The sequence below is a fragment of the Mustela nivalis genome (assembly GCF_964662115.1).
Source record: "Mustela nivalis genome assembly, contig: HAP1_SCAFFOLD_2146, whole genome shotgun sequence".
In the NCBI taxonomy this organism is placed as follows: Eukaryota; Metazoa; Chordata; class Mammalia; order Carnivora; family Mustelidae; genus Mustela; species Mustela nivalis.
The window spans coordinates 25,414-37,966 of NW_028134518.1; the positions used below are offsets into that span (position 1 = coordinate 25,414).

Sequence of the window (12,553 nt, forward strand, 5' to 3'; positions counted from 1 at the left end):
TGGTTCTCCCAACCTCCCACCCCTCACCCCTACAAATCCCTCAGATTGATTTTCAGAGTTCTTAGTCTCTCATGTTTCACGTCCCCTTCCAATGAATTTAATTTACATTTTAAAATTTAAATTTTAATTTGTTTTTTAAATTTTAAATTTAAATATATTTAATTTAAATTAATTTAAATTTAATTTCATTTTTTTCTTTTAAATGCTGATAAATGCTGTCAGCCCCCAAAACTGTGGTCACATAGAGCACATGCAAAATGAGAAAATGGAATGCAGACTCACAAAAAAGAACCATTTCGCTTTTCTAGGTCCTTGTTTTTAAAGAGTAGAAAATTTACTTTCCCAAAAAGGAACAAATTCAGAAGGAAAGAGTAGGACGAAAGTCACCTTCATCAGCCTATAAACATATACTCAAACCAAAAACACTGTAAACTGCAAAAAGATGCCAACTGTTTTTAAAAATAAATGGCAGACGACTTAAGTAAGAATAACTTTCATGGAAATTGAGTTGGTAGAGGTATTCAAATTGTTCAGGAGGCACCAAAAGCATGTGAATCATATTCTTTTTTTTAAAAAGATTTTATTTATTTATTTGACAGGCAGAGATCACAAGTAGGCAGAGAGGCAGGCAGAGAGTGAGAGGAGGAAGCAGGCTCCCCACTGAGCAGAGAGTCCGATGTGGGGCTCGATCCCAGGACCCTGGGTTCATGACCTGAGCCAAAGGCAAAGGCTTTAACCCACTGAGCCACCCAGGTGCCCCGCAAATCATATTCTATTGAAAGGAAGGAAGACTGAGATTCTGAACAAAAATGTTTTATTAGGCAGAAAAAAAAAATCAAAAAGTCTATGTACATATAAATATAAATGTAAATATAAATATATATAGAGAGAGACATACACACACACTTGTGTGTGTGTTTGTGTGTGTATGCATATATACTATCCCAGTCCTAAACCCCAGCACCTGGGTTTGTGACCTTATTTGGAAATAGGGTCCCTGGAGATGTAACTAGTGTGGATGAGATCATATTTGAATAGCCTGGGCCCCTAATTCAGGAGGACTTGTGTCCTTCTAAGGGAGACTGTGGATACGCAGATATGCACTGAGAGAGAGGGCCATGTGAAGAAGTCCAAAGTCCAAATACATCAAGCTTGGAAAGGGGCCTGGTACAGATCCTCCCATAATACCTCCAACAGGAGCATGGTCTATGAGCACTGTAGCCTCTAGAACTGTGATACTGTCCACTTCTGTTGTTTCAGCCTCTAGGCTTGTGGTATCTTGTAATAGCACCCCTAGAAAACTAATACAACCCTGGTAGAGGAAAAGTAACCAATCAGAAGCCCATGAGGAATTGGAAAAGAGAAAAAAAATCTATCTATATATATAGATATGTCTATATCTATATCTACATAAATTACTCTTTAAAACATTGAAAACGAATGGACATTTGAAAACCGTGTGAAAAGGAAAGCAAGCAAACAAACAAACAAACAAAACTGAGCCCCAGGATTCACTCAAATTTTCACCTGGAATAGTTCTGAATGGTGCGCATAGGGAGGAGATTCCAAGGAAAAGATGGAAGTCTCCCTGCTGTGAGGAAAGAGAGATTGGGATTCAGGAAGGCTGGAGTGATGAAAAGGCCATGGGTTCAAGAGAAAAATAAGTCAAGTAGAAATCAAACTCTTGGAAAAATACACACTGGTGTCCTCTTCAGTCCTTGCTCCATAGGAAGCAGTGTGTGCCTAAGAAAATACTTCAGGTACTAACAAAGAGTCAAGGCAATGGAACCAGATGGTTGCCAAAACTCCTACAAGGCTAGAAGTCATTGGAGTAACAACCAGCCAGAGGGAAGAGTTCCTCTGGCTAAGTCAGAATATTCTGTAGAGACCGGGTAAGGAGCCTGAGTTAGTTAGTTGTAAAAAGGGTCAGAATTACCTACTAATCTCTCACTGCCCATGTGACCGCCAATAAAAGAAGGCAAACAGTAGCCTCCAAAGGACTCAGGTTATAAAAAGGAAGGCAGTTCAAAAGGGAAAGGGAAGAAGGAATAGACAGGAAAAAAAAATATGCCTAGCGAGGTAGTAGACTTCAAATTTAATTTCAGTAATGACCTTCAGAGTGAACGACTCAAATTCTGTCCACTTTGTTGTTTCAGCCTCTAGGCTTGTGGTATCTTGTAATAGCACCCCTAGAAAACTAATACAAACCCTGCGAGAGGAAAAGTAACCAACCAGAAGCCCATGGGGAATTGAAAAGAAAAGAAGTACCTATCTATCTATATAGATATAGATATGTCTATATCTATCTATACATATATCTATATATCTAACTCTTTAAAACATTGAAAATGAACGCACATTTGTTAACCCTGTGAAAAGAAAAACAAGCAAAAAAGTAAAAAAAAATAAACTGAGCCGCAGGATTCACTCAGCTTTCACCTAGAGGAATTCTGGATGGTGAGGGTAGGGAGGAGATTCCAAGGAAAAGATGGGAGTCTCTCTGATATGAGGAAAGAGAGATTGGAATTCAGGAAGGCTGGAGTGATGAAAATGACATGGGTTCCAGAGAGACGGAATTCAAGTAGAAAACAAGCTCTTGAAAATACACACTGGAGTCCTCTTGAGTCCTTGGTCCATAGGAAGCAGTGTGTGTCTTAGAAAATGCTCCAGGTTCTGACAAAGAGTCAAGGCAACGGAACCAGATGGTTGCCAAGACTCCTACAAGGCTAGAGGTCAGTGGAGTTCCTACCAGCCAAAGGGAAGTGTTCTTCTGGCTAAGTCACAATATTCAGTAAAGACCCGGTAAGGAGCATGAGTTAGGAGGGGGATGAAATGATCCCTCAGAGAAAGCGGACTCTAGAGCTTCCCTAAAGAAGGGGAGAACAACTGTAAAAAGGGTCAGAAATACCTACTAATCTCTGACTGCCCCTGTGACAGCCAATCAAAGAAGGCAGAGATTAGCCTCCAAAGGACTCAGGTCATCGAAAGGAAGGCAGTTCTAAAAGGAAAGGGAAGAAGGAATAGACAGGAAAAAGAAAATACGCCTAGCGGGGTAGTAGACTTCAAATTCAACATTTCAACAATGACCTTCAGAGTGAACGACTCAAATTCTATTGAAAGAAAAGACCTCAATAGGGCAGTGAAAAATAAACTCTACTTAGAAGGAAGCAGAGGCTAGTATAGATTTTGTGGAAAGAAAAAGGATGAAAAGGACTAGACCTTACCCAAACGAATCCTCAAAGGCTGCTTTTCTAGGTCTTGAGAAGAGACAATGGAAAGACACCTGATAAATGAACAGAGAAAGAAGACATTTCAGAACACAAAAGGACCCTTTTAGAAACACATGGCTATCCTCAAGTTGTCTGCATCCGATGAGAAAACTCATTGAGATCAACCATATTGAAGCCCATAAAACAAGGCTAAAGCTTTTCTTTCTTTCTTTGTGAGAGAATGAGTGAGAGAGAGCATGAGAGAGGAGAAGGTCAGTGGGAGAAGCCAACTTCCCAAGGAGCTGGGAGCCGGAAGCGGGAGGAGATCTGCAAGACCGAGGTCATGACCTGAGCCCAAGGCAGTCGCTGAACTGACAGAGCCACGCAGGCACCCCTCTCCAGAAATTGGCCCACAACAGCTGAGGGGCACCTTGGTGGCACCCTCAGTGAAGCGCCCAACTCTTTGGTTTTGGCTCAGGTGGTGATCTCAGGCTCTTGAGATTGAGCCCTGAGGCAAGCTCTGGGCTCAGGGCAGAGTCCACTGGGTCTCTCTTTTGGTCCTGCCCTTTCCCCCTCACACTCAATTGTTCTCTTGCCCTAAAACCAAGTATGCAAACCCTTCACAGAAGGGAACAATGGTTGAGAGTGGAAGGGGTGGGGAGAGAAGTGACAGGCTCCAGGGCGAGCGGGAGGTGCCCTCGGTGCTGCCCGCCCTGCCAAGGCCGGGCTCCCTCAGCGGATGCCGCCTTCGCCCACACCGCCCTCCGTGCTGCTGTGGCAGGGAGCAGCAGGGAGCAGCTGAGCCCAGGGAGCCTTGGGGCAAGCCTCCTTGAGTGCCTCCAGCGCCCTCTGAGTGTGCTAGTTGCGGTGTTGGGGGTGGGGCGGGGCCACAGGTCGGTCCAGGGAGGAGGTGAGGGCAGCGCCCAGGTGCCCCGGCGGGGGAGGGGCAGGCAAGACCTACAGAGAGATCCCCTTGGGACTGCTGGAGCTGCTGCAGGGCTTCATGCTGGACTTGGCGAGGCAGCAGCCTGCGCACCCTGCCCTGCATCTGGCTCTTTTCTTAGCAGGGAGCCTGTTTACCCCTGCCTCTCTGCCTGTCTCTCTCCCTCCTTCTCATCTCTGTCAAAGGAAGAAAGAAAATCTTAAAAAAATCATCAAACAACCCTCCATATTCTTGTCGTTCTTTAGGGCACCATGCATCAACATTTGACTTTTACTTCTTGAATTGAAGGAATTGTTTGATTTATTGACGAATTGGACAGAAAGACAGAGACAGCGAGAGAGCAAGTCCAATTTGAGAAGGAGTAGAAGCCATGGAAGTGGGAGAGGGAGAAGCAGGCTTCCTGCTGAGCAAAGAGCCCCAGGAACGTCTGGAGCCCAAGACACTGGCATCAGGACCCCAGATAAAGCAGCTGCCCAGGTGCCCCACTCCATGATTAAATCCTTTTTTCACGATTAAATTCATTGGATTAAGCAACACTCTTTGGGGTCTGCCTCCTTGGGTTAACACTAACACATTGTGTTTTCCTTTGCTCTTTTGTGATCACTGAGGATTTCAGGAATCTTTTCATGTTTCTTGGCTGATGGCTTTCTCCTTGGGATATTTCTGCTCTAGGATTTTCATTGTTTTGAAGTTACCTATCTATCCTTCTTGATTCCTAGTTCTCCTATTTAGAGTTGTATACAGTTCCTTATCTGGTATCTCCATAGAGCCTTTAATAGTTTTAGTCTTGTCATTTGTTGGGCAAGATTTTTTTGTTTGGAACCTTGGAATGACAAGAGTCCAACTTCCCAACTGCTGGTGCCCCTCGGAACAACTTGTTACTTCAACTGTAACCCCTGGAGGATTTTACTAGTTACCAAGCACATTTACATATGACCTCTAGAAATACATATACTGGCAACAGGTCTTTGGGGAAAAGGATGATATATGACTGTGAAGCTGGGTAGTTGGGGATGCCCAGCTTGCTCAGGGCGGAACACCGCCCGTTCACAGAAGCTGGGCAGCGGGGGATACCTCGCTTGCTCATGGCGGAATGCAGCCCCCTCACAGAAGCTGCGCTGGCTGGAAGCCCGGCCGGCCCAGGGCGGAATGCCGCCTGCTTCAGGAAAGCGGAGCACCCGGGAATGCCAGGTTAGCTCAGGGTGGAATGAAAACCGCCTGCCTCCCTTATCCGCCATCGAGCCTTTCTCTTCCCAGAAGTGCCCGTTGTTAGTTACAAGAGTTCTTTCAATGTGCTTGTTTAACTATAAACTTTATCCTCCTTCTTGCTTGTCAGCAAGATGGGATTAACATTTGACCTTCCTCAATCCTTCTATTGGCTATTGTTTTCTATCCAATAAAAGTGAGACTGTCGAGTTGCTCCTGGCAGCCGTCCTTTTCGACTGTTGTCCCCTGCTCCCAGTCTTTTCCAGCTGACTGGTTCGTGCCTAATTCTTCTCTCGTCGCCGACTGGAAGCGGCACCCAAGCTTTCTTGGGCTTCCTGTTTTTGGTGTTCTGTTCCACTCATCTCTGCCACCGCCCCCAGGTCCTCAAAATGGTTTTCTATGGTATCTTCCAGAAAACTTCTGATGTCCTCTTTAGTATGTAGGCTACATCAGTAGGGAATAGCGTTAAAACCTCTTCTGTTCCATGTGGATATTCACGTCGTTGAGCACCGCTTGGTCAAAGTCTGCCCTTTTCTGTTGGTCTGTTTTCTCTGGTCATTTCAGGAGTCCTTTTGTAAGAAATCCTATCCCATCAGATGCTCCTCTCACTCTCTTTCTCCCTTACTCTTGCTCTGGCTTCTTTCTTCAGATTTGCCAGGGAATGACGAGTCCTTTTCATTCCTATGAAGAAAGAAGAATTGGCTGATCCACAGATACCATTTTTAGTGATATACAAGTGTATATATAATAACTGATATGGAGATGTACATGTGCACCTACATATATATTCTTTAATCTATAAAGTATGGAGGTTGGATTAAGTCTGAAGCCTCTCGTACGGCTTGATAACCTGTGACTCTTTAATCAATAACTTCCATTTTCCCACAGGTCAGAGAAACGGGAAAAAATGCACATATGAACATATGTAGCACGTTAAAAAATGATCACAAATCCGATGACTCCCCATTCCCTTTGATTCACATGGGCTATGTGACTGTGTTAAACAGTGAAATAAACGTGTCAGTTTCAGGCCCAAGTCCAGAAGGAACCCCTCTCTTGGAACATTTGCTATTGGAGCTCTGAGTGGACAGGAAAGAAGTCCAACAACCTTGTTACAAAGACTGCACGGAAGTGGAGGGCCATCTAGCCTCACCTCCCAACTGTACCCATCAAAGTGACAGGCATGTGCATAAAGTCATCCTGAATCCTCTAGACCAAGCAGCCGCCTGCTGAAGGCCACCACCCACTGACCTCAGTTAATGCCGTATTAAGCATAAAAATCGCCCCATGAGATCCTGCCCTAATTTCTGACCCCCAAAACATATGTAATATGACAAAAGGGTTGTTTTAAGCCCCCAAATTTTGAAGTCATTACATATCTAATTGGGTAACATGGCAAATACGTATCCAAAATAATGTAAATCAAGGAATATGTTTAAAGGCACCAAATTATCTTAAAAAGTTCTCTGAACACACAGAAAAACAGAAAGAGACCCATAAGTACAGAGAACAAATTGATCGTTTCCAAAGAGGAGGCTGCGGGTGGACAGGCAAAATGCGTGAAATACAGTGGGAGATAACAGGCTTCCAGTTACAAAATTAATAAGTTGCAGGACGAAAGGCACAGCATAGGGAATATGGTTGGTGGTACAGTACGGCGAGCGCAGCATAACATACAGACTTGTCAAATCTTGTTGTTTTATATCTGAAACGAATGCAACATTGTGGGTCAGCTATACTTCAATTAAAAAATCAAAGGAAGTTTGAAAAAATTAAAAGTGAGCTCTGTTATCCAAATAGGACATACGAGATGGATTTCCCATCATACCATAAATTGAAAACGACTTCTCTTGATAGAACAATGCTTTCCTTAGTCTTAGTCCCTACTCCCTCCACAAATAAATAAATAAATAAATAACTACTTTAGAAAAACATCTTGGTATTTTGAAAATTATAACTGCAGTGAGTGATGAGAGTGAAAACAAACTGATAATCCACGTTTCCTCATTTCTTATCCCTTTTATGAAGATGAACAGTAAAATCATATGTAAGAATTAACCAGAGAGAGGTCCATTTTCCACTCACTATAATCAAGCTGGAATTCTCAACTATTATTTAGTATTAGTTGATTCTGGTGGCAAATGCAAATATGGTTTCACTTCTTGGGCACTTGAGGAAGATTTGGTCGGTGAAACAGACATACCAGGTTGGCCCAGGCCTGCACTGCCAGGGTTCGGAAAATTGCAAGATACAACCTGACACTTAAAAATTCCCATCAAGAACTACCGCTGCCCCCCAACATCTTGTTTCTTCCCATAGACAGCTCATACTGAGACCTGTCCACTGTCAGGGTCAAGCTAAAGGGGGATGCCCACAAACTAGGTGGGAAATGAGAGGATGCAACTGCAGCTCTGTGGGGATGCCTAAGGCCACTGAATGCCCTGTCATGATTCTCCAGCACAGATGGGGGCAGCCTGCACCACGTGGGTAGAGCTCTAGGACACAGAAAGTACTGGAGTGGCAGTCAACAAACAAATGTGTTTGTGTAATATATAAACCCCCATAGGGTTGTCAATTTGTGGGATTCACTTTTTCTAACTGTTCACCCCATGACATACAATTTCAGGAAACCCAGAGCCCATGGATTATTGTTAAGGGCACATTTGGACTCAATCAAAGTGTAACTAAGCGTAATCATACACATAAATACAAATATCATTAAAAAATCAATACCACCTCAAACTTTCTTTTTTATTCCCAAATGAACTTTCATGGGTTTTAATATCAATTAATGTGCTTATATATAGAACTGGTAAAAAAACAGTCACTGATGAAATTTTAAAATTACCACTCTGCTTTCCCCAATTTCTGTTGATGTACTTTTATCTCACACAAAAATGAATTACTAAGGAATAAATCATACTTCACTGAACATGTTTCAGCTGAAATGATGCACCAAGATGTACAGCTTTGGTCAGGCTTATACTGCTGTTGTCAACATAGTATATGGGGTGTAAGAGCTACTGTCTTTTCCTTCTACCATGAATATTAGTCCTAACAGACTCTTCACGTGGAAAGAAAACTTAGTCTAGAAGGTACACTAATTCCTCTCCTCCCTGGTGAAAAATACTGTTAGAGGTATTAATTTTAGATAGAGAAGCAAGTTCACTTTGGAAAAAAGTACACACACACACACAAAACCCTCAAACATGACCTTTAATACAGTGATAAGGGTGAAAGTGTAAACTTTATTTGGAAACAGCACTCAAAATACTGTTTTGAAGGGCCTTTACAACAGCGGTATACTCTTTGAAAAAAAGATTTTTCAGATCAACTGATTGAATCATATTTAATTTACCTAGGGACAATTAGATAAAATTTAAAATTCCAAACAAAATCTTTTAGGACACAAATAAAATTATATGTGCTTTTATTCCCGCAACTATCTCCAAAATCTAATATTCAATGGTTTAAATTGCTGCATTTCTCATTTGCAATGCAGACACGTGTGAGATGAGGTGTGAGGCATAAAAGGGAGCACAAGAGGCAACTGATCAGCTGAATAGAGACTGCCCCAAAGATGACCATACCCTGAGCCCAAGAAGCTCTGAGTATTTTACCTTACCTGGCAAATGGGATTTAGCAAGCATGATTAAATTAAGGTGTGAGGGGGGAGAGATTATCCTGGATTACCTCGGTGGTCCCAATGTAATCATGAGGATCCATAAGGAGACAGGAGGATCAGAATCAGAGGGCAATGTGAAGTTGGAAACAGAGGGATAAAAGGTGGTGCAATGAAGGGCCACAAGTCAGGGAATGCAGGCAGCTTTAGAAGCAGGACAAGGCAAGAAAGTGGATTCTCCTCTAGAGCCTCCAGAAGGAACACAGGCTGCTAACACCCTGATTTTACCACACTGAGACTGATTTTTGAACTTCTGACCTCCAGAACTGCAAGATAATCAATTTGTGTTGTTTCAAGCCACTGAGAATTTGTCATTTGCTACAGTGGCACTAAAAAAACTACTAGAAGAGCTCACTGAGACATATTGAGTCTGTACAATGGCAGGGACATTTCTAGGTAGGACTATCTTCAGGGTGTGGTAGTACTGGATCTGGAGAGTTGACTGCCAGCATCCTTCCTCCCTCCCCCTTCCTGAACCCCAGTGCACTGTGTGCCTCCTCCACTGCAGCCCAGGTGACTCACAGGAAGCTGGCCCCATCCACACTAAAGGGAAGGGTTCTGTCATGGAAGCCAGTCATGTTCCTCCTGGGCCATTCACACAGCCAGCTGCACGACAGTCAGTGCCTTGTTACTGTTCTACGAGAGACAGTAACCTAGGTTGTCCCACACACACAAACGGGAAGGGCTTTACAGAAATATCTGGGTTGTCTCTGAATGTGAACAAGGAAAGCAGTGCCCCCACTGCGGGCAGCCATAACACAGTCATCAGGGGGTGGAAGACAAACTGGCCAGAGGGAAAGGGCAGAGTAGGGAAAAATGGAGAAAATCATGGAGACAGCGTGAATAAAACACATTCTCTGCAAGCCCTGCCATGAGCTGCTTCTTCATGAGATTGAAGGTTTTTTTGTTTTTTTTTTTTTTTTAATCTTTAAGACAGTTTGAGTTAGGATGAGACAACCATCCAAACTGATTCAGGACGTCAGACTTTGCGGAAACTAAGAAAGCCAGATAATAAAAGTAGATGACTCACATGTGTGAAAAGTTTCCTTTCCAACTAAGGGCGGGGGAAAACTAGAACCTTGAATTTGTGGTTATTCCGCTATTCTTGCTATTTTTCATCACTCAAATGTATTTTTCAAGAATGAGGAACTTATTCTCAATGAATACAGTGATGGTTCCCTGAAAATTTGTAACCAAGTAGGGAAGAGAGTCTCTAAACAGATTGTTTTGAATTGACTTAACAATCACACAAGATAGACTGTAAAATTTATCAAAGAGTGGGGCTGAGTTTCTTATATATGATTTCATGCAAATTTTTGTCTACCTGATGATTTTTAGTTTTTGTCTACAGGGTGAGTGAATAAAGGTGTCTCAACATGGTCCAGAACTAATGGTGTTCCCTGGCTCACTATGAAATCCAGAGTCATTTCTGTTTCCTCTTCCATGAACTTCTCCTTCCTCTCATTTGGTCTGTTTTTCAATCGGACTGTTTGTCTTCTTCTCAATTTGTAGGCACGTCAGACACATGAACTCCTTGAACAGCTGATGTTACAGATGCTTTTCACAGCCTGTTGCCCACATGCAGCTTTACTCTTTTTTGATATACAAATCTTTCTCAAATTTTTAAAATAAAGTGGCATGTCATTTCTTCTATGGTCTGTGGGTCTTATCTCTACCTAAGGTAGTCTACCACTTCCCAAATTTTTACATGCCCCTAGATTGTCACCAAATTCTTTATCATTTTGTTTGTAGAGTTAGAACTTAAACCAATTTACAAGGTTAATCAATCTGACATCTGCTTACATATGTGATAGGAAGCAAGAGTTCTAAGAAAGAGAGTTCTTTCAGCTCTGAGGGATAGAGCTTAAAGTCAATATTCAATGATACTCTGTCTCATTTTCTAGAAGGAACTGGTGGTTTCTGTTTGGAACTCTGACAATTTTTTCTTAGTCCCTGAAAGTCAAATAGGTTTATGTCTGTTTTGGTTTGAGTCTGTTCAGCTAATTCTCCCTGGGACTTGAAGGCTTTATGAACTGAAGGCATGACTGTTTTTCAGCTCAAGAAAATGCTGCATTAGTTCAGTTATAACTTCTGTTATTTTCTCCTTTTGTCCTCAGGGTACTTGCAAGGTAGATTTGGACCTGACCTCAGATCTTACTAATTCGTTTCTCATTTCCAGCTCTTTGAAATTTTCCTCAGTGTTCTGGGATATTCCTTTGGAAAATCAATTTTGTGGGGCACCTGGGTGGCTCAGTGGGTTAAGCCACTGCCTTCAGCTCAGGTCATGATCTCAGGGTCCTGGGATCGAGTCCTGCATTGGTGGGGAGCCTGCTTCCTCCTCTCTCTCTGCTTGCCTTTCTGCCTACTTGGGATCTCTCTCTGCCAAATAAATAAAATCTTAAAAAAAATCAATTTTGTTCTCAGCAGTGATTTTTACTGTTTACAGGGTTCCTATTACATGTTACAACTAGTGAATTTAAGTTTCAAATCTTTCTTGTATTTTTATGTTTTAAAAGATTTATAAAATTTATTTGACACAGAGAGACAGAGAGAAAGTGAGCACAGACAGGGAGAGTGGCAGAGGGAAAGGGAGAGGGAGAAGCAGACTGCCCACTTAGCAGGGACTCCCCACCCCCCACCACAGGGTTTGATCTCTGGCAGACATTTAACCAACTGAGCCATCCACGCACCCCAAAGCTCCCTTTCAAAATCTTCAGTAAGTATTTTGCTGCTCTTTACTGTAACTGTATCCCCCTCAGACTTCTTGACAGTAAGTTTCTCTAGCTCTGTAGTCAGTTCTTAATCAATGAGGACACGTGCTCTGGACCTCAGTTTGGTGCTCCTCCACCAAGATGCTACCTGCCACTCAGGTGTGTGAACTCTTGCAGCTCAGGCCTAGTCACACTTTTGGGAAACTCTGGGGCATCAGCGAACCTGCTCTAAGGGGACCATGCTTTGTGCATAAAAGCAGGCCCCTGCCATGAAGCAGCCCCTATCAAACCTCCCCAAGTTGTCCTTCCCTACACAGCACAAAGTCTCTAAGCAACTCTACCTGCTGGGAAAGCCCATTTCTCTATGACCAAGGACCACAAGAGAGGGAAGGTATACCATGGGCCCCACACAGAAAGAGGTCTTCACTGAAAGCCTTCGAAAGAGAGTCTGCCTTTTCTTCCAGGCATTCCATCATGGCACCTCAAAATCCTGAGATGCTCTTCCACTGCTCCCCCTGAGATGCCAAAACGCACTTGGCAGTCAAATAGGTCCTTCCCACAGCCCACCTACATGATTCTTGAGGGCCTTCCTGGTGCTGAGGATGGGTGAAGGCAACACAGGCCCCTGGTCTTGTGCTCTGATGTCACTGGCTCTTGAGCAAAGGAAGGAAAATGAGAGGGTCCAGGAGACTGCACACAACACCATGTTCTCAGAACATCTCCCTGGCCCCCAAGATCACCTTGTCATGGCAATGTCAGCAGAGCATGGCAAGTGCTACCTCAGAAGTCCCTCTGACACCTC

General features: G+C 43.2%; 1 long non-coding RNA gene across 2 annotated transcripts in view; it reads right to left on the minus strand.

Moving 5' to 3' along the window:
• Nucleotides 1-4,630: 4,630 nt before the first annotated feature.
• LOC309858296 overlaps nt 4,631-12,553 on the minus strand; it is a 31,117-nt gene continuing 23,194 nt past the window's right edge. The window contains exons 5-6 of one of the 2 annotated variants that reach the window (XR_014308130.1): nt 5,261-6,039; nt 4,631-5,208 (exon numbers count right to left, since the gene is read on the minus strand). This is a non-coding gene — a long non-coding RNA (uncharacterized lncRNA). Of the gene's footprint in view, nt 6,040-12,553 lie in introns of both variants that reach the window. The other variant, XR_014308131.1, reaches the window with a different exon arrangement.